Here is a 23,502-nt window from a genome sequence, read left to right as displayed (position 1 = left end):
GGAGGGCTGGCCAGCTGCCGTGAACAGTAAGTAACCACAAACGGGAACTGCTTAGCTTCCTATCTTCACACGGTAAATGTGGCCTCCCTGATATAGTGTCCAAGCCAGGAGAACCGATCACCTACCTCTTGGTTTTCAGACAAAAAATTGAAATCTACTGAAGAAAATTCAGAGAGAGAGAATGAGAAATTCTGCTTAGTTGTTCAAAACAAACTTATTTGACCCTTAAAAGAGCCTATCATAGGATACATAAATATTGAACATACATAGATAAACTTAGGAATGTTACCTAAAAAATTGAAAACCTAATGTGAATCAAGAAAAACTTTCAATTAAAAAACAAGTACTTAATTCACAATTGCTCAAATTTGAATAATGCATGGAACTTCTAAGGGAAAAATATTAGACAACCTAGTATTACTTGAATCATTTTCCTAATAGTATCTGTATATGTACTAACATAAAAATAGATGTAAACTTCGTAAGCTTATGCTCGTACAGAGATAAAACATCTAAACAATTTTATTTAAATGATAGAAAAACTAAAACAATGAAACTGTACTTTAAAACATTAAATTAGTGTGACAATATGACAAGTAATTATTTGTTTTTTCAATTTATTTAAATTTAAAGCAAATTGCTGTTTAGTTTCATGAAAAAATACATATTTTACATAGGTGCTTTAGCACACGATGGACCACCGTTTGGGTCTGTCATTACTAATGTTACTTATTTTTAGATAATTCACTTAAACACTGATTAATTATTTTGATCAACCAATCAATTTAATAAAGAACTCCAAATTACAAAAATTGGCAATAATGTTTTAATATCATTCAGCAAAAAATCCTCATTATGGATTTACTATGACAATGACTGCTGATAAGTTTGGCAATTTACTAAATACCAAGACAGAACCCACACACCCTTAATTCACAGCAGGGACATGGAACTGTTATGGACGCAAGTTGTTCTGAGTTAGAAATGCACAGACTAAAGGTAGGCTCTGTCTTGTGTTAGAATCTTTTGGATACAAGGAATAGAACCAAGTCGATCTGGCTTTAGCACAGGGTCTCTGCCTCTGTCCTCATCAGGGAGGGGAAGCAGGGTGGGGGTGGAATTGGGAACTGGTGAGTTACTGGGATCTGAGGCATGTGTGTGGGTATCTCTTCCTCCAGCCCTCCCACCCTCCCTCGTTCCCTCTTTCTCTCGCCCCCAGCTGGCTGATGTGTCTCCCTCTATCTCTGTATTTCTGTGCATGTGTGTCTGTCTCTTTTTGTCTCTGTCCCTCATGACAAGCGGTCTTATCTCTGCTTCTGTTTTCATGTCTCTATTATCTTCCTTCTATGTTGTCCAGATTTATCTACCCATTAATATGTGAGTCAAAGACTATTACTCCCAATTCTGGCTCAACATCCTTTATAAATTTAAATTCTGACTAAGGAGAGTCCTGTGTCCCAACTCTAAATTTCTAGAAGAGAGAACCTGGTTGGCCATACAGACCACTGATGTTAAGCCGTGGCTGGTTTGTAGTGAGTGTCACATAGGTGCTTGCTCACTCATCAGTGGTTGTTAGAACACACTTTCTGAGAAAGGCATGCATATTATAGAAAATATGTCTGTTTACATGTCTACTGAGGACCCAAAATAGCAGTTTTACCTAGCAACTATTCATTAGAGTACTTGAAATATCCATTTGATTCTGACTTTAAAGATAGTGCCCAAAAATCAATTCAGAAAATTATACCACAGGACAAAAACAAAAGGCATTTAAAAACATGAAAAGAGTCCTTGACATCTCTTAGAAAGAGACAAATGGTCCAAATCACAAGGATTATTAGGCTGTTCCACCAACAGACCACTCGAAGACACTCACTTGAAGAATATAAAAGGACTAGGCATCAAGACTTTGGATGGAGACCCTAGCCACCAAAGAATGTATTTTTTAACCAGAATTTTTCTGATAAAGGAACATGGGTAAGACTATTTAATCCTTAAGGATTAAACACAATATTATAAAATCCTTCCCAGATCACAGCCTTCTGTACATACTTTTATTTACATACATCTATTGAAGCACTAAGATTGCTTTAATCAAAAAAAATTTTTACATGAAATTATGTCCTCATCAAAAATGAATGTTTATTAGATATAAGATAAGCAAAATAGGTGCGAGTTTATGCACAGAGCTTATACTTTGAGAGAGAAGGGAAGGTGGGATTCAAATTAATATGTAGGAAAAGCATAATGTTAAACTTTTACAAGGGTGCTGAAAATTTGGGGTTAATAGACAGGACTGCTTAAATGAGGCAAATTCTCTGAATAAAGCTGGACTGAGTCTCTCAAAAAATGAGAAGGACACTTTGGGAGAAAAGGTCAAATAAATATATGCAAAGAGCACGAGTGAAAGAAGGAGGAGAAGTTGGCACTGGAAGTGCAGAGGGAAGTCAGAGCTCTCACTTGGTGGCAGGCAAGGTGCTAAGGAGTAGCGGTTTGCACAAAACAGTAACTGAAGTTTCTGAAGGAGTTTCAAGAAAGGGGAGATTAAGAGGAAAGCAGCAAAGATGGTAAATTAGTCTGACAATAATATGCGGCTTAAATTGAATGATGGAGTGAACAGGGATGATAACTTTGCCTGTGACAATCAGCATGATGCTCTTCAGCATTGAAATACCTCATCAGCCCAGAGCCTACAGATCTGCAGGGTCCATCTCCTGTCACTTCACCTACCACAGCTGGCCTCACACATCCCCCTTGTCCTTGCCACCAGAAATCACTTTTCCTGAACACTGACTGATTCCTGATTCTGGCAAGAAGCCAGATCTCAGCTAAGCCGGTCACAAGAGACACTCACTCTACCTCACGTCTCCTGCCCTAAATAAAATTCTCTTCTGCTGCCAATACCAGACAAATCTAAATGAGTCTCATCTCAGTGTACACAGGGATGAAAGTGTCGAACTGGCTCCATGGGGATCAGAAGGAAGAGAGATAACGGGACAGAAAAGGAACAGTAATGAGAGAGAGGGAAACACTACCAGGTACTGCCAGGAGGAAGTGGTGAGAAAGCAGGACCTTGAGAGTGATGTAGGGGACAATGAGAATCATGGTGAAAAAAAGCAATGGAGAGAATAAGAAGGACACAGGGGAAACACTCAAGAAAATAAAAAGAAAGGGAGTCGGGGCTCAGAGAAGAACACAAATTAATCAAAGACAGAGAAAAAGAAGCTAAAAGGAAAGCAACAGAAAGGCAAAGCGAGAGAGCTAAGGAAGAGAACAAGAGGAAAGTCCATATGGGCTGTGCATCCTTTGGCCATCTCAGGGTTACTGCTGCAAATCTGCATCTGGCTGATCAGCAAAAAACAAGCAGAAATAAAAGAGAATGCGAGGGATAGAAAAGTCTGCATACAAGCCTAAGCAAGGTTTTAAAAAATAGTGGATTTTTAGTTCTCCTTTGATAATCAACAAAAAGACATAAAAATGTCTATTTTTTTAAAATTATGCTTTGTATACTTTGCTTGTATTAGGAAACTACCTACCTCCTGGAATATGTGGCTTTAAGTGAATAAATAATCTGTCCTTCCACTTATGAACAATAATTAGCCTACTAGCCCTAAGGCTTCATACCAGCGTAACATAAAAATTCATTAATTTCCTCAGTGCAACAAATCACAAAAACCTTAAACAAATCAATAATCCAACAGTGATATAAACCCAAGAGCCTTCCTCAACCTCCTCATCATTAAATATAAACACAATGTCCAACAGCAGAGTGCTCTGTGGGAGCTATGAGAAAGTAACTTTTAGCCTACAATTTTGTTCTCTCTGATAAAAGAGAATTTGAAAAAAGAAGAGTGATAAAAGCTTCTCAAGAACCATATGCATTATTGGTCATGTCATTTATCTCTTACCTGGAGCTAACTGCTGTCTCAGACAGATTATACTCATGGGTTACGCTCTCAGGACTATCTCTCAGGTAATGTTTGATGAGTCCTTCTTGGCACCCTTCAAGATTTATCTGTAAGAGACAGGGTGCTGAGAACTTTTTATACCCCTACTATGTCACTGATAATACCACATCAATACCGACTGAATAATCATTGGACAGTTTAGAGCCACATTTGCTTGGAGAGCTCAGCTGAAAATCTACAAAGATGTTTACAGTTTTCACAAGGTCCTTTCTTAATCTCTCTCTCTCTCTTAAATTTATTTTGCTCAGCCATTTAACACAGGAGTTGGAAACTTCTTGAAGAGTCCTGTGCGGATGTTAAGATTAATAGGTTTCAGATTTTGGTTGATGTATATGTTTTCATCTTTTAGAAAATTCATTCAGGTAAGAACTTGATTGATTGGAGGTGTACCAGTCTATCATCTCCTCTGAGACTGTGACACTCAGGGAGGCGGGTAGGCAGAGGGCCACAGAGACATAGAGGCAAGAAAAGATACACCCTCGAGCTCCGGAGGGACTTTCATGGGATGACTACTATTTGTTCTGCTCAGTTCTTTTGGTCAGTACTAAGGGCTGAATGTTTGTGTCCCATCCAAATTCACATGTTGAAATCCTAATGCCTAATGTGATGCTATTAGGAGAGGGGCTGTTTGGCAGGTAAGTAGGTCATGAGGATGGAGTCCTCATGAGTGGGATTAGCATTCTTACAAAAGAGACCCCCAGAGCACCTTCCCCCTTCCACCTTGTGAGGACACAGCAAGGAGGCACTGCCTGTGAACCAGAAAGTGGGCCCTTGAAGACACCAAATCTGTCAGCACCTTGACCTGGGACTCCCTGTCCTCCAGAACTGTGAGAAATACATTTCTGTTGCTTATATGCTACCAGACTGTGGTATATTGTTATAGCAACCCCAGTGGACTAAGACAAAATATCAGAGTGAATTCTTTGTTTCATTTTGGGCTATGTTGGTATGAAATATTCCACATTTGTATGATTACAGAAAAATTGGAACATAAAGATAAGCAAATACAATAAAATAAAAACTAACCATAAACTCACTACCCAGACAGAATCAACACTAATTTTTTGGCGAGTTTGTTTTTTTCTACCAGATATATTTTCTTTGCATACATACATATTTTTATATTATTTGTTAGCCTGGTTTTTACATTCAATATCATAAATGTATTTCATGTGAATAAATATGATTCCTATACTTTCACTGTTAATAGTATACATGCTATATATTTTATTATATATTGTATGATTTATGTATGTATTTATGTAATCTACATAAACAGACACTTTTGAGAAGACAATGTAAAAAAAATCAGTCTAGAATTTTCAGGGAAAGAGTTGCTCCAAGTAAATAAATTACCAGTCAACAAATAGTGAACATTTTACTAAGCAGGAATTTAGAGATCTTAGTATGTCCTGACCTCAATGCAAGAAGCAGATGTTAAAATATGGATAATAAGGAGGTCCTTATCTAAAGGAACCACATTTATGGTATTTTACCTAAAATATTATGCCCTACTTCTTTTTAAATGGAGGATGCCTAACATCATTTAAGCATTTCTTGATGAACTCTATGATTGGCTATTATGCCACGTATCAACATAATCAGTCTGCTTTTCAGTTTGGGGATTGCTGCTCTTCCTGCCACTGCTCCACAACCACCTCAACAGCTTTCTAGTCATTCTTCCTAATTGTAATTTATTAAGGCTAAGACACTGGAGACCTATGTTCATTAACATGTGCATGTTAAATAAGGCCCAATAAATCTATAAGGGAAGGATTTGAGTCAGTAAATATCATCCAGTGGTTTTACATGCTATTTTCACTGACATTAACATACATAATATTTATAAAAACCTGTACGTAAGTTTTTAGGTATTTTATGCTATTACAGAAAAGGAAACTGAGATTTAGGGAAACAAAATAACTTACCCAGTGTTACCCGGCTGTGAAATTGTAGCATAACGGCTCAAGTCCAATTCTTCTTGTTCCAAATCAACTCTCAGGACTTTGTTAAAAGCAATTTCAGATTTTTTTCTTGCTACCAGCTGAGAAATCTTAATCCAGAATAAAGCTTCCTAAAACATGTTTCATCAAACAAATGATACAAGGTAAAAGAATTATGCAATAAAAGAGGAAAACACTGGCTCAAACAACTTGTTTTACTGGACTCCTCAGAGATTTTAATGTGCTGACATGCTTCATGAATCTCCAAAAGCAGCATTTCCATAACTACTTAGACCTCTGAGGTAACCCTCTGTAACAGCATATTTCCAGACTTCCAAGGAACAAACTGTAGAAAATAACGTCCCAGTGGGGCAGGGGGTGGGGAAGGGTGTTCACCAGACCAGGTAAGTGAGGTCTGGCAGTCTTAGTCTTTGCATTCACTTCCCATTTACAATCTATTAATATAGCAGAGATTAGAAGATAAATTCTGGAAAAGCTTGATATTTATCTAAGCTGTTATCCTTTGATAATATAGAATATTACTTCAGTAAAAGGGAGAGAGAACTCTTCCAAGAGTAGCTACAGAATGCACCTGTAATAAAACATAACATAATGTTAATAACATTTAATCAGATAAAAGTTCAAATTCCCAGAACACATGGATAAATAATAAAAACCCTTAGGCTGGATTTGGAATTAAATCGTGCACCGTGACGGACCACAGCACTTTGTGCCTTCCCCTGAAATATGATGCACTGTCCTAAGATCTTCCTGATCTCTGTAACAAAAAGAGAATTCCCAATGAAATTCAATAATTTCCACCTTCACAAAGCACACATAGTAGAAATATTTGCAATATCCTTCAAAACTCAACAAATAACTTTCAAAGTAGCTAAATCTATTTGTAGTTCATTAAAATATTTTCATGAAATAGCACCATTTTAGTATAATAATAGAGAAGGTCATTATGTGGCCCATGAAATAAAAGGTTCTCTGAAGGGAAATTGTTCCCCAAATTGTCTTCTAAATAAGGTTTTGCATCATGGAAACCCTCTTGTCAATATGCTGTCATCAATATCTGTAACAAGTGGATATTTTGCTAAGCACTTTGTATTTATTATCTTATTTAATAATTAAAACAGTCCAAAGTAGGTACATTATAAATAATCTCCAATTTTACAAATAATAAAATTGAGGTTAAGAGAGATTAAGTTTCTTGAGGCGGCAGAGCTACGATTGGAAGTTAGGCTGCCGAGTTCAAAGTACTTTACTTAACCTACCTCTCTGCAATGCTCATATTCAGTTTCATATATTAAATATACAGAACACCCTGATATGCCTATTTAAATCTTATAGTAGCCATGGAAGTTTTAGAAGTAAGAATATACTCTCAGTAAGATTCCCCTATTTTACCTTAGCAAGCTTCCTGAGATTACAAAACATCCCTTCATTCACTTTGACCTATAACTAACCTCCACTCTTCAATTGGAAGTCAAAAGACCATGGCATTTCATGATTTCTTCTTCTCTTTTGACATTTCTGCTGTCTCATCAAGGCCTTTACAAATGGTACTTAAGTATGACTAACTGCAGTACAAACTAAACTCCAAATAAAAACCAACAGAGCGTATATGAATGGTAAAGCAAGCCAGTTCTAAAACCAAAGACAGCTTCATCAGAAAACTAGTAGATGCTCAATCTGCAATTTTGGCTTTTGTATAAATTAATTTGAATTCAAAAGTCAATAGAAGGATGAAGGAATCATATGACTAATTTGTCTGCCAGTGCAGAAGAAGTTGAAAGTGGTATGATTGAAAGAGCCTAGAAGAGAATCCTATCAATCAGTCCACAATTATTTATTGAATATCCACCACCCCTAACTACCACTGTGCCACAATGCTTGGAATCCCAACCCTTGAGCTATCAACTGGGTTTAAAGCATGACCAGAGAATGAGTGTGTATTAATGTAAATATGGATTACTTGAAGACAGGATAGTAGTAACTCCTTGGCAACTATTATTCCAGTAGCAAAATATATGCAGCGTTCCAAGGGGACAGAATGAAAGACAGGTAAATTATGACTGATTTTGGATAAGTCACACCAGTGGAGTAAAGGACCAAAAAGGCACCAGAGCTTTAGTTACAGATGGTAGAATCATTGCACTAGGCACTGGGTACTAGAAAAGTGAAACAAAGGACAGTGTTGAGGTAGAATTTTGGGTCCAACACCAGAAGTTTACCTACAACTAATGAGAGTTTTTCTTGTCCTTCATTTGTCTATGTAAATTGGTAACTTTTTACAATAGAAAATACATTCTGGAATTTGAAATCAAGACCCTACAAACAGAAGAGTACCTCCCCATACAATATAGGAAAAGGTCACAGAGGTCTAGTACATAAACCTGGTATCGTTATTTATACTTGGAGCTCATGTTCAAGGAAAGCTACAAAGGGACAAGAATGAATTTTTCTAGTATTCTCATCTGCAGAGAGCACTCATCTTCCAACAAAACATGCCTTCTATCTTGGGGTATGCTGATAAATGTTTAACAGACTCTCCAAGAAAAAAATTATTATAAATTTTACTGCTTTAAAAAAATTATTATAAGTTTTACTGCTTTAAGACACATAGCACCCAATTTACAAATAATGATAATATATATAATAATCGTCATTGTAAATTGTATTCCAATGACGTCAGTGCAACTTGCTGTTTCCTATAAAATCCACTATCAGTTTCTTCTTCATTCTGTCCCCAACCTTAGAATCACAAAATTGGACTATGTATAAATGTTTGATTGCAATCTGATTCAAAAAGAAGTCCTCATGTCATTGCCAAATGAGTGCAATTGTGACATAAATGCTGGTTGATATTTTCTTTTACATTACAGAGTAAGGCTAAAGTAAAACAACAAGGATGCATGTCAGAATTCATTCAGTTTTCAATGACATGAGCAATTTCTTTGCTAAATCAGATAGTAGTTTTCAAACACTAGAAGAATGTTTTCTCAATTTTATGTGCTATTCACAATGTAACAGCTGCATATACAACACAATTTAAATCTTAATCTGCATTATTAATATTAAAATATTAATACTTTAAGCCTAGACAATGAACAAAACAATAATTTTTAGCATTTGTGATTTTCATGGTATAAACGCTTCATCATAGTTGATTTCAAACTACCAACGCAGGACTGCGAAGAGCAGATAGCATTAAATAGCTTTTCCACCATACAGATACCAGACATGTAAATAACAGCAAAAGCATAGATAATAGTAAGATAATTAAGAAGTGACAAGTCTCTAGTATTTACTACCTTTGTTTTTAACATAATGTTCAATTAAAAGTTTATAAAATTTTCTTTGTAATAATTGCTATTTAACAAATAGCAAAATCGCTGTAAATTTAACCATTGGCTCTTGAGAGCCAGTAGGAGCTGGATGGAGCTGACCAGCTGCCTCTACCCATCCTAACCGCCAGCAGGACGGCATGTTGCTCTTCTTATTAGTTCTTCTAGGTATATTCCTCAGTTGCAGTATTATTTTGGAAATTCTCTACTATAATCGCTCTGGTTTTAAAAATCTCATTATTGTTCCCTAAATTGGAACAAAATTTGGGAGATAAATGCAGGTGAAGAAAGAAGGGTCAGTTAACCACTGGAAGAACAAACTATGAGATTGTGAAAAGAATCCTGGGATTTGCAGTCAGAAGACCTCGACCTTGAACCCAGTCCTCCTGTCTCTCCTGTCTCAGAAGTACCTCTTCAGTTTTGAGCTTCAGGATTCTTAGCTGTCATATGTAGCAAATAGTCACTCACCACACAGGTTTTTAAATAAAGAATACATACAAAAATACCTGTGAAAATGTTTTATAATTAAAATGTATGATATAAAATAAATCATTTTATAACATACTATTCTTTCAAATGAGTTTAACCTTCTAGAAATTCTTTTTTGATAGAGGAAATTAGTCATATTTTAGATTTCGTTTGCTACTTTATTACAATTGACAATTTGTGATTAAAGACTTTTTTTCCAATTTGGAAAAAATCTTGTATGTATTACAAAATAGGTAGATTTGATTATGAATAGTTATATACAGGAGATACCAGGCATATTCAAGAGCTTGACTGCAAAAATGACATTCAAGAGATCAGGATTTCACAGCTAGCTTGTTCCACAAACCTTACAACATAATTTTCAATTTCTCTGAGCCTCATTTTTATTATCTTTCAACTGCAATGATAGAGTGAAATAATCTGATGTTCTTTCTAAATCCAAATTTGCCTATAATTTCCTTATAATTTTCCCACAGGGCTCTCTTAAATATTGATTCACTTAAGGGGTTATTTACAGAATGTTAGCTATCATTTCTAATTGTGAGTCCTGACCTCACAATTAGGTCTTACATAGGAACATGCTTTGAAATGGGTCATTTGCTGATATAGGAACAGTCCACAGTTCCTTTGCTATTATAGCTACAAAGCAGGGACTATTCTGCTTTTTAGTCACTGAGGTGTATAGAGAAGGGACAGAAAAAATTGTAAACCAAAATAGGAGAAGCCACCTTCTCAGGATAAAAAGGAAAGAAAGAAGGAAAAAGAAACAGCCTGAAGGTATAAGGCAAATGAAACACAAAATCTGATTTATTTTGTTTGGTGTTTTACCTTTAAGAACACATCAACTCCATGAAGATCTATAGACTGTCTGGAATCACTTCCTTTTTTTCTTTTCTTTGAATACCTACCTCCAAGTCTTCTTATTTTGAAAGGCAGATTCCTCACCCCTAACTGGTCCTTCACCCTGCCTCTTCCTCCTCATAGGTCTGCTCTATCTCCACAGAGCTCCCAAACACACTCCCTACCCCATCTTAGAACATGTGCTTCCAATTCAAGGAAAAAGAAAACTAAAGCAAAAATACACACACACACACACACACACATATATAAACCTCCAATACAAATAAGAATCACTCCACACATAAGAGAACATGGTAACTGCCTAACTCATGCTGCGTGAGGTACAGAAATGAAAATGCCACCTGGGTAATTCCTTAGATAACATGAGTCCTTCCTGGAACGTATTTATTACACAGTAAAAAGAGTAGGATGTTCTTTATGAAATATTTTTCTTGGGAATTCAAAATGTAAGCTCCTACCACTGACAAGGTGGCATTTTTAGATTAAGCCGTAGGGAATCCAGCATGATTTACAAATACAACAGTCCAAGAATAACAGCCTTCCTGCCATTCGTGATTGGCATCATTATTACAGACTCTATTATAATCTTATCTCTCTGCCCAACAAAGCTATTCATTCAGCAACTAAGCACACGTCAAAGACAAGGCAGAGTCTACTTATTTGCAGGAAAAAAAATGCTTTTGAAAAACATAGTCTCATTGCTCAGGCAGAACCAGGACTGTACATGACACGGTGCAAAGGGCTCATGATAGAAGGCGGCAGGAAATGAAGTTGAAACAGAAATACCAGCTGAGAAGGTGTTTAATCTTCAAGGTGTGAGGTATTACATTCTAGCACTCTGTCTGATTGATACCAGGCATGAAGGGAAAAAATGATCTAAAACATATGGAGGAAAGTACGCTTAGGTCCCTTTGATGTCTGTGTTGGCAAAGCACTTCAGCTTTCACACCCAGTCTTTAATAAAACAGCTGGAGCTTCTGGTTTGTAAATAAAGGAAGTTGTTGAGTAGGGCCGGTCACAGACACAGAAATGCAACTTCACTTTAATGGGTACCTGAAACTATTTATCTCAATATTCACACACACACACACACATACACACACACACCTTTTAGAGCTGTCTTATAAGTGACTCCATATTTGCTTTGAATGATGCCTGTAACTTTCAAATACTTTTTCCTGTGGAAAACTAATGAATTCCTACAAATGCATGTATTCAAATGTGAAGGGAAGTTGAATAGTCATTCTCTTCCCCAAAGCCAGAAACTGAAAGCCATAAGCACAGTGGGGAGGAGGCCAGTGTAGGCTTCTTTCTGCACTAAAAATGATCAATTAAACATATAACTGACTTTTTTTTTTTTTTTCCAGCCAGTGTGAGAAGTACACACAATAGCAGCAAACAAAAAAGGGAGATCTTGTCAATGATGCAGGTAATTCCCAAACTGTCTAGGTAGGTCCTCCAAATACACAAAAACAGCAGGGTCCTGCCAGAGACAGTATGTGAGGCAGATAAATCTTAACAGCAGAGAATTCAAGCCCCACATCCCATCAGTCTTCCCTGCGGAGCGTGCTGAGGATCCACACAGCCCAGGTTTGTAGAGAGCAATTCCTGCTCCGTCCCCAGCCTCATCAGTGATGCACATGTGTGCTTCCACACACCTCTGGACCTACAACCTCACACCATCTCCCACTAAATGCTAATGCGGGAGACCTAGAAAAGCATTCAAATAAATGTGTGTTTCTTAAGCAGGTCTATTCCATCTTACCCAAGACAGATGTATAGAATTCTAGGAACTAAGAATTGGGATCCAAACCTGAAATCATCCAAATGAAGTCCCACCCAAAAAGAATTTTCCGACTATGATGCTGACCCTGCTTCAGTCTGTCCACTGAGTGCATTGAGCACACAGTGGTTGTGATGCTGGCTCAGATCTGGAAGTCTTAAGGAGATTGTTCTCACCTTGAGTTGAGATCTGGTTCCCAGGGGTTTTTAACTGGTGATTCTGACTGGTCCTAGAGAGAGAGGGAAAGACAAGAGAATTTTTCTAAATAGATCATTAGTTAACTACTTATAATTTTTAGCTCCAGGCAGTTTTTAGCATTGACATTAAGTGTATCAACACCCAATTTTTACGACTTTTTGATACACTTTTTAAGAAAAGCATTAGTCTCTTTGTGTGTTGCCTCTCAATTACTGCCTTTTTTACATTGCTGACAGAAATTCTGCAACTGTGCTTATAAGTCCTTTCAATAAACTATAAGGTCATTTATCAGAATTCAGATGATTTTTATATAACAGTGATCAGTGTCATTTATTGTTTCATCATGTATTTCAGACTTTAATTCTACTTTTCTAATTGGAAAACTAACTTTCTTGCTCTTGAATATGGAAGAAAAATAGCTGAGCAAAGAAGTATCTATCATCTTGAGTAATATACCATCTAGGGAAACAGTGGGCTTGCCTCGTCCTTGTCCATCTTGCTCCCTGTCCTCTGTAACAGTCTTTTACAATTTTCTATTATTCTAGCCCTTTGCCTGCTTTTATATTCTTTTAGACCTTATGTATATATTTTATATATATATATGTATATATATATACATATATATATATTTACTTTTTTATGCACTTTAAGAAATTTCCCCTAAATTCCTATCACTTACACAGCTCCAAAATTGCTTTATTTCATACAAGCAATAGTCTTGCCAAGACTCTCCACTATGACTCTCTCTCTCAGAATTAGAATTCAGATGTGAGAGCATGTCATGAGGACATGTATTAACACATGTAATTACATTAAGAAATGAAGTCAGACTTTTCCTGAGAGTAAATCTGACTTGACTGATTGATTTGATTTGAAAACTGGCTTTGCCAAATAGGTAAATTAAACATTTTCCATAAATCACTTGATTCTGTAGTTCTGAGATTTTAACAATAGTATATTTAAAGTGCATGAAAAGAAATAATTTTGTGAAAACTGTTTATTGGTAAATGTGTATCAAAATTGATAACGAGTTATTGAATACATCTCAGCAAAGCCCTTCTGGTAAATGCCAATAAATTGAGAATGACACTGACTCTAATGACAGGGTGACAAAGCCTTTTGCTAGTCAGGATCAAACTGAAGGGAACACAGTTGAATTGTCAGCTGATAGATTAATAAAAATATTTTTGATGATAGGTTCCTATATGAATTTTTATCATATAACTTGGAAAGAGCTCAAAGAATTGAGTGGTATTACTACACTAAAACTTCCATTTCTTTCTTCTTATTTGTGATAAGTGTTCTCAGTGCTTACATACGTATATAAAATATAAAAATATAATTGATGCTGAACTTTGCCTCAATTAAATTATAACTATTATTCATCCAGGAAAAGATAAGCTATTCTGATTATTCTCCCACCCATTGCCTCTATTCTCTTTTCTATGAACAGCCTATTAGGGAAGTATCAGACCTCCTAGATCGCCCTCTACACCTCTCCCTTTTTTCTCTTCCTCTTCATTCTTCCACCTTATCAACTATTTCCCAACATTATCCTTTAGCCCTTCTATTCATTTTTTAAAATTTTACTCATCATACCTTTAATTTACAATAATTACTTGCCTTCTGATTGATTATTTTACATAGCAGCCAGTTCTAATTCTATAAATGGACTATTTTCTGAAATACTTCAAATGTACCAATTAGAACTTTCTAAAGTTCTCTTTTTTCACTTGAAAAGGGTTAAGCATTAGTTGTTTTCCCTGTATTTGTTCATGTATTTTTCATTCATGCTCTTTATTTTACTAAAATACATGTTTACTCAAATACGTGTGTACCCTCTCCCACTTGTATTTATAAATCAGATATTAAGCTAATTATACAGGCTGACTACCCTAACTATTCATAGTTTTGCTGTTCCAAGATGCTTCTCTGTGAACCTAAAGACTGGCTGCTTATAAATTCTTAGACTTGAAAGCCCTGAGTAATCATGCAATGAACATTCATCTTGATGGTCCTAAAATTCAAAGAGTAGCAATGCTGGAGCTAGATTAGATGCCTTTGCACAATGACCGCAAGTGGAAATGTAAACAAGCCAATCTCTGGATGTAGAACTGAAATGAAGACAGCCTCATATGGGATGAAACCAACTAGATACTTCAAGTTACTGTTTTAGTGACTTAGTAGCAAAGTAACAACACTAGATTGGAAATCTCAATACCTGTGCTCTAGGCCTGTTTCTGTCACTAACCACTAGCCACAAACCTGCAAGAGAGCCATATCCTCTTTGGATTATAACATGATGATGCTTGAGGCCCTGCCTATCCTAAAATTCTATAATAGTAGGAATTTAAGTGTCCATAAGTGATCTTTCTGCTCCTGGGTATGTATAACCAAATCAAAAGTTCAGCCACAGTGATCATATATTAATGGATGTAACATATTTACATGCACATATTTATTAAAGTCACTGTATTTAGTGCTAACACTAATTTCAACCTCTCCAGGATACTGTGATTGGTCTCCACATAAATTTTTTATCCCACACAACCTACTGATGAGTTTTTAAGCACACAGAACTCAGAGGAATACTTGAATGACTGTGCTATAATATATTTAATCAAAAATATGAAATGAAAATAGGGTTTTTCAAATGAAACATCCATATTCATACATAGCTTTTGTTTTTTCTTCTCAACTAAGTCTCACATTCTCCAACTCAGCAAATTCATCTTAAACATTGTATTGGTTCAGTCATAGTTATAATCTTAGAGACCTCTGCCAGTATTTATTATTTCGGCTACTTATGATCCTGCTATCACGTATGTCATCTTTCTTATCTTAGATCCAATCACTTCTCTTTTCCATAAAATTGCACAGTGCCTTTCACATTCTTATCAATTAGTATGAGAGATTTAATCTTTATAATTGACAAATATATATGGTGTATACACCAATGGGAAAGAGTTACCATGCTTCCTATTTCCCACACAATCTAGTTTTGTATCCTACAAATAACAAAGATTATTAAGTATCTATTTCTCAGTTATTTAATAAGAACACTTTTTAATTTCATAATTGTGACATAAGGTTTACAAACCTTATTCAAATACATTACCTCATTTGAGTCTTTGAATTAGTCTGGGACATAAAAAGGCAAACATATTCCTCATGTTACAGATGGAGAAGGTGAGGCAGGAAGGTGCACCAGGATAAGCTCCAGTTATACCTCAGGATGCCAGAAGGCAACCTCATTAGTGTCTGCTGCCTTCTCCCACTACCAAATTTTGCATTGTTTCTCATCTTTTTCTAATGTCAGCTCAACTTCAGTAGCTATTTTCTGAAAATCTTTCTGTTTCAAACTTCTTTCATTCATTAAGAAAACCTTAATCAGCTCCTACCGTGTTGCAGACCCTGTGCTAGATACTAGGGCAGAGCTTGGACCAGTTAAGAAAAGGCATTAATCAAATAATTACAAAAGAAAAGTGGATATTGTAACTGTGACAGATGCTGCAAAGTAGGAGCACCCAGTGTCATCAGACCCTGTACACGGAGATTTGACCTAGCCAGAAGGGTCAGGAAAGGCCACCCTGAAAGAGTAACATATGGGCTTTGGTGGAACAATGAAGCTGATTTTACTAGATAAGAAGAGAAAGAGAAAAACACACACGTGAAGACCTTTAGCAGTAGGAAGTATAGCAAGTGGGGAGTAAGGAAAGAAGCCCAATGTAAATAAAATCAAGAGAATGGAGGAGAACAGATGGTGAGACATGAGAAAACTGGAGGCCATGCTCTGCAGGGTTTTAAAGCAGGTTGATGAATTTTGTCTTTATCCAAAAAGCAATGGTATTGTATACTTAATTTACATGAAATATACAAAGTAGGCAAATCCATAGAGACAGAAGGTAGATGAGTAGTTATCAGGGGCTGAGGGGAGGGGAGAATGGAGTGTGACTGCTAACAGATACAAGATTTCTATTTTAGAAGATAAAAAAGTTTTTAAATTAGATAGTAATAATAATTGCACATTTCTGTGAATATACTAAAAACTACTGAACTGCACACTTTAAAAGGGTAAGTTTTATGGTATGTAAATTATATCTTGATATGGTTATTATTAAAAAATAACAGTAGAAAAGTGTGAAAGATTTTAAGAAGGGAATTCTCTGATAAGATTAGAGTTTTAAAAGGATAACTGGCTTCAGTGTGAAAAATTAGATTTGGGAGTGGAGAAAGTAGTCTACTATAATAATACAAGTGAGAGAAACTTAGAAAAGGAAACCAAAAGGACTTAATTATAGATTGAGCATTAGAGACAAATAAAAAGAAGATATAAAAGGATGGTCCCTAGTTTTCCAGCTTGAACAAGGAAATGGATGTTGGTACCATTCACTAACATTGTGGTACTGGAGCATGATCAGATTTTGAGGGATGGGGGTTGGATATTGAGTTCAGTCTTTTATTATATTGAGTTGGAGATTCCCTGGAGAAATGTCAAATAAAAATTAAGATATAAAGGTCTGAAACTCAGAGCAGAGTTTTTAGTAAAGGGAAAACTTATGAGTATTCTGCATATAAACTTGTAATAACCTTTAATGAAAAATAATATGAAAATGAATACATGTGCATATATATCCATGACTAGGACATTATGCTGTACACCAGAAACTGACACATTGTAACTGACTATACTTCAATTAAAATTTTTTTTGAAAAATTAAATAATAGACATGGATAAAGAGAAACAACCTGGGAAGAGAATCTATAGGGTGAGAAAGAAGGTGGGCTAGGACCAACCCTAGAGGAACTCTGAATTATTGGCCATAGAGTACAAGACTGCAGTGGAAACATAAAAATAAACAAGTCAGAGAAGCAGGGAGAAAACCAAGACAGTGTTCTGTCAAAGAGGACAAGGAGAGCATTTCAAAACCTCTATGACAGCTTTCACACCATGTAATTCTTACCTAACTCCTCTGCTAGATTATGAGTTTTTTGAAGGAAGGTATATTTTCTTCTGACACTACTTAGTACTGGGCCCATATTAAGCATTCAATGAATATGTGTGGTTTGCAATTAAATGTTTGAATTTGCTGTTTGGTGAAAAAATTTGTTACATCAGTAGCTCACAGTTTTATGCTAGAAAAACTTCAATGCAATAGACAAAAGGAAAAGTTGCCACTTTTCCTGACTAAAGAGAGAGCTCTCTCTAACCCCTTAGTATAATGCCGGTGTGTGGCAGAGACAGAGCTAAATGAAAATGCCTAATAGTAGCGATAGGCTAGCAGCAGTGATGGTAAAGGCAAAAACACTTGCACAATGAAATCGAGGCTTAAATAAAATGAAAAAGGAGTCTGAAGGGCTACAGAGCCAAGATATATTCAGAACTAGATGTTTTATGGAAAAAGACAGCCAACTCAGTGAGCAGAAACAAAATTCAAGGAGGCTGAGGAAGGTATGAATTTGTGAACCATGGCTACAATTTGGTTCCCACCCACCCAGGATTCCAAACGATGTAACCAATCCCTACTGAGAGGATTGTTAATAAACAAGCTTACCTATATAAAAAGTTCATAAAAATCAGCAGCATAACTACACATATATACACATACCAAGGTTAATTACTAAGTTAAACTTTGTAAGCTATTCACATTGTTCTTTTAATTTGATTCTTTTGTTTCCTAAACTCCAGGAGCTTGTCGAAAGCCTACTGACTATAACCTTGAAGCCCAAGCAGGGACTCCCTCAGATTGGATGCATTTAACTGTAAGACAACTTCTTCACAGTTGCCATGAAGAACTTTGGGCATGCCAGCTAGTACTACTCTGAGAATAACACTGAATATTGGGGACATCTTCAGGGGACTGTTGGCACAGAGATTATGACTGTACATTTGCAAGACACAATGACTATTTTGGACAGATGTTACTACACAGAATTTCACACTGATTTATCCTTCTACTGATGTACATGAGAATTCTGGTCACTGACTTAGAGATGGACGAGAAATTTTACCCTAACTAAACTTTGTTGAGCAGACCTTGTCAGCTGAGGCTTTGCAAGTTAAAAAAAAAAAAAGTATGATCTGCATTTAGAAATTCCATCATGTCCTTTTCCCTCATTCTAACCTTGTCTCAAAAGTTTCACAATCACATATCACAGCAAAGAGTTTGAGATCTCCAATAAGTCTAATCTTGTTATCTTCTCTTGCTCTTATCACGTCACACATTTCTTTGCCTTATCTATTTTGCCCTAGAGGTCTGTAGTATACCTACTTCTAGTAGCTTTATTTGTAAACCTTTTAGAAAAGCACTAACTTATTCTCTTAAACTTACTCTTCTTATATGAAAATCAGTCAACAATGCTCCCATTTATACTCCTTCATTATGCTTTCCATTTGCAAGCACATTGCATAGTAACATGTTCTAGACTTTTCTGTTATCCTGCAGCAGTAAGACTGTTTTTTATATATATATAAAATCTTTGTATCTCATAATTTTCTTCTGTCACCCATGCTGTGGATGGAGGTTTTGTTTCTAATACTACTAGCCTACAGGCACAGACACTCAATAACTTTCATTTCCTTTTCCTGTCTGACTTTGTCCAAATGTATCTGGATGATCATTTCTTGTGCTATTTTTCCCAAAACAGAAATATAGAAGTAAATAAAGGTACTGCCTTTCAATTTATTTTCCATTTATGTGGAAAACCTAGAAGCTTAACCCCCAAAAGCAAGCATTCTTAAATTTTTGTTCAAATCAATTCTCTTAGCCATCAGGCCCATCACTGTAACTTAGAAACCAGTCTTGTGATGGCAGGACTGTGCTGCTCAATCTTGCCTTCTCTTGGCCAGAGGCCCCAGTGCTAGTCAGATGTAGGAACCATCAGTTTCGGCCACTGTGGGTCAGAGAGAGCAGCTATCAGCCTGCTCCCCACCACTGCCTCCAGAGGAAGAGTCGGCAGGAAAGGGGCTACGAGTCACTCCTTCCTCAACAAAAAACTGCTCCACAGAAACAGGTCAATCAACAAGTCATGTTATTTATTCCATGGAAATCCAAGTAAGTAGAGGGGCTTCAATAAAGAATGTTATTTTCCTTTGTTTAACCTGGAGTTTCCTACCCCTTAATTTGAGAATATTTTTTTGTGTTGTGCATACATGTGAAAACTATTAGCACTTGGTGAATCAAACTTTAAGAAACAATCCTCTGGAAACCTTTAGATTAAGAACGAAGGCCAATTCTCATGCATCAAGATTAATCTCCTGTTGCTTTTCTCTTCAGACTTCTATATGACGTTCCATTTATTACATAAGTTTATATTTTTCGAGGTGCTTGCTCCATAAACTGCCTCATCCCTACCCCAAATTTGAGATTCTAAAGTCAGCAGATCAGTGTTTAAATCCCAACGCTGTTATTCACCAGCCATTGAGCAATTAATTTAATCCCCTTTAGCCTTAATTTGCTCCTCTGTGGAACTGAGAACAGGTTTCCCCTAATACTAGCACAGCCCAGGGCAAAAAGGACAAATGAGGGCCAAGAACCACATGTCTGAACACCTGGAAGTTACCAGATTAACTGTGCCCCCTACCTGGCCTAGTTTCCACTCAGTTTCCCCTCTCCCACCCGCAAGGCTACTCCTCTGGAATGTGCTCACTACCAAGAGGCCAGAGAGCCACCTTGCTCTCCCAGAGCCTGCCCTTGCCTGCTGCAAGCCTGGGTAGGAGTATAGATCTGCTGGGGCCAGGCAAGGCAGAGGCTCCCAGGCCTCCTGGATGGTGATCAGAGTGCCAGAGGGCTATCTTTCTGACTCAGGATTTACACACGGCTCTAAGCATCTATCAAAACTAGACTGGGGAGAGGGGGTGGAGTAGGGAGGAAGAGGATGCAGCTATGGAGGGACCCTGGTCTGCCTGGACACCAGCAGTGGTGATTCGGGTCAGCCAGATGAAAACAAGAGCACCAATTCTTCCTCTAGTTTCCCAGGGCAGAAGACATCCATGCACACACACGCACTCAGGTAGTACCCTCTGGCCTGGGGCATCCATTTTGGCTAATATATTTATTTCCCATAATTTTGTGTAGTATAATTCTAAACATAAAAAAAAGAGAAAATAAGACAAAAATCTTAGCTTGAAAAGGAAAAACTTTCCTTGGTTTCAGCATCTATGATTTGCAGTGTTCTCTGTGGCTCAGAGCACTGAGTGGGGGCCTCTCATACTCATGTCTAACGGCAGGAATGATTGTGATAATTGTACTTATTTCCTAGAATTGTGTGGGAGTTAAATATGATAATGCATGTGAACTACTATTATACCATTATCAAAATCAGGAGTAACTCTTCTCTAAGTTTGGCCTCTAATTCTTGTTGGGAAAAAAAGGCAATGAAGCTGTGTCTTTAGAAAATGAAAAAACCTGCAGACCAGTCAGTGCTATTCCACTGCTCAATCATCTCAGGACACTGAGACATTATAGCACTTTATTGGACACTGTGCTTTAAAGATGATCAGTTTTCTCCTTTATTCAAGAATAACAAAATACTCCAACTCTTTGAGAATAAGCACTATGGCTTACCTTCAATTGACTGCCTGCTTTAGGTAGTAGAAACAGACTTCTTATCATCTCTCTTAGAAGTGATAAGCAGAGATGACATTCAAGCAAACGTGATGGTCTCACATGGAATATTTTTGAGCAATAGTTCCCTCCCTGAACTTTCATACTAATTAAACAAGGAGGTTGGACTAATTTTTGGACAAAGAGTTTGCAAGAAACTTTATAAATATTACATGTTCCAATTGTAACAATGATATAAAATATATCTTTCTGAAACACAAGCACACAGATTTTGATGGGACTGACTTCAGGTACAATTTACTAATCTCACATAAGAGAAGAAAAACTCACTAGCTGTATTATGAGTATTGCAGGGCTTCAGGCCTCTGAAACAGATTTTGACCAAGGATATTCTGAGCAAATGGATAACATCTTATATAATATATAGGCTGTATTTACCTTACCTATTTGGTTCTTACACACAGTCTTCAATTCAGTCAGGCCATCTGCCCACTGAAGAGCCCATGTTTACTGCTGCCACTAAGCCCTCTAAACTTGTATCTGAACTTTGCCCTGAGAGTCTCCTCTGGACTCCTATTCTTACCACTCCTTTGGTTTCTAATTTTTTTTTTAACCTCACATGAGCATATTTTGCCTTGCTATTGAGATTATAACTTACCTGAGAGTGGAGAACACAAATCAATGGCTTTGTGTCCTACCCACCCACAACACAGACTGCCAGCACAGTGCTAATGGCTTCACCCCAACACAGAAGAGCTAGTTATTACATGGCGAACCTCAAAGGTCCACATAATTAGTTGGCATCCAGTCTTTTTTTTTTTTTTTAATTCTGGAAGTAAGATTAAACAATGCAGCAGGCTATTTGAGCTCTGCTTCATCCAACATGCTGTCAGACACCTGACAAATGCAGAGATATGAACTAGGTAACATGAACCCTTAACTAATTAAGGGATATAGTGTTTATGGTTTCTATAATGAATAATTAACAGGAAAATTTGAGAGACTCAGCCGCACTAATGTGGCAGGAGCTGCGGTTGGATTTGATTCCCCTTCTGTGTCTCCTTTGAAAGCATTCACACACCAGCCAGCATCCTTTACACTACATTTATAGGTATGTCATGTCTGGAGCCTCTCAGGTGGAAATTATGACAGTTGTTCTAGAAGCAGTGATAGAAGGGTAATTAAAAAATAATTAACAAGAATAATTAGCATGGGGCCAAGGGAGGAGAGCTTTATTTTATCAGCTAGATTGATGTGATTAAATGTGTGCTGAACACAGCTAGAAAAGTACCACCACACGGCAATATGGAAGAAACTACGATTTTTCATTTTTATTTTATTTTCCTGCTATTCCTTCCCCAACAAATGTCAGGAAGGAAACAGTCACTGGGATCCTCACTGCTTTTTGAAAAATTCCACTCAGCGTCTCTCACAGCATATCTCCATTTGAGCGAAGATCTAACTGCACAGCCCGGATGAACACAGTGGTGGAACTCCAGGACCTGTCGGCATGCTTCTGCTCGGGGCTGGGTAGTACGTGGTTACTTTGGCACTAGCCACGGAGGAAACAAAATGGCAAAGGCAGGAAGCAGTCATAGAATTTTTACTTGTTTTTGCTTATCATGTTTTACTTTCCTGAGAGCAAGACTAAACTCTGCTGGTAAAAGACAGAGGCATGAAGACTCACGTTTAGCCAGTAAGGTGTCCTCGGCACTGATTGTCTTATAATTGAACAAGACAGCATGCAATTTTATGCAGTACTTTCCCTGTTACAGGGAGGCTGTACACGCTCAGGAATGGTGCCCTGCTGAGAGAAAAGCCCTTCGTTAAACAAGTCAGGCAGGCAGGAAGAGCGCGCTGCGCAGACAGCCCCGGCTGAGATGCCGGCCCACGTCACACACTAGTACTAGTGGAGTGGCCTTCGGCAGAACACCTTCTCTCCCTGAACCAAAACTGTCTTTAAAATGGTGATCATCATGCCTACCTGGCCTTGCATTTGAATTATCATTTATTTGAATGCCCTTCTTTTGTCACAATATCTGTTTTTATTATCAGGTTGCTTAATTTCCTGGAACCTGAGGTCTACCCCTCTGCAAAATGTAGGTAATGTTTATCTTATAGGTTTAGGATGAGAATTAAATAAGGTCCCTAAGAAAATTATCTCCCCAAGCTATATCATTTATCAAAAAGTCATTGAGTGAAAAACTATGAAATATTAGAAGATAACAAATTTCTTGACTTACATTTACTGCTGGAAAAAATAATGAAAGGTATAATACGTGGACATCAGAACAATGGCTTTTGTGTTATTCCAAGGATCTGAATTAGTAGCACTCAGTA

The 23,502-nt window shown here is 37.0% G+C and overlaps 1 long non-coding RNA gene across 6 annotated transcripts in view; it reads right to left on the bottom strand.

Moving 5' to 3' along the window:
* The window catches only part of LOC116665359, a 622,548-nt gene extending 609,922 nt beyond the window's left edge, over positions 1-12,626 (bottom strand). For 4 of the 6 annotated variants that reach the window (XR_004321935.1, XR_004321939.1, XR_004321936.1 and 1 more), the window contains exons 1-2: positions 5,897-9,033; positions 3,909-4,015 (exon numbers count right to left, since the gene is read on the bottom strand). This is a non-coding gene — a long non-coding RNA (uncharacterized LOC116665359). Of the gene's footprint in view, positions 1-3,908; positions 4,016-5,896; positions 9,034-12,573 lie in introns of those variants that run through there. The other 2 variants (XR_004321937.1, XR_004321938.1) reach the window with 2 other exon arrangements.
* Positions 12,627-23,502: the final 10,876 nt, after the last annotated feature.

The sequence above is a fragment of the Camelus ferus genome, chromosome 8 (genome assembly GCF_009834535.1).
Source record: "Camelus ferus isolate YT-003-E chromosome 8, BCGSAC_Cfer_1.0, whole genome shotgun sequence".
Taxonomy (NCBI): domain Eukaryota; kingdom Metazoa; phylum Chordata; class Mammalia; order Artiodactyla; family Camelidae; genus Camelus; species Camelus ferus.
The sequence above is the reverse complement of the archived record's forward strand: the minus strand, read 5'-3'. Positions and strand labels throughout refer to the sequence as shown.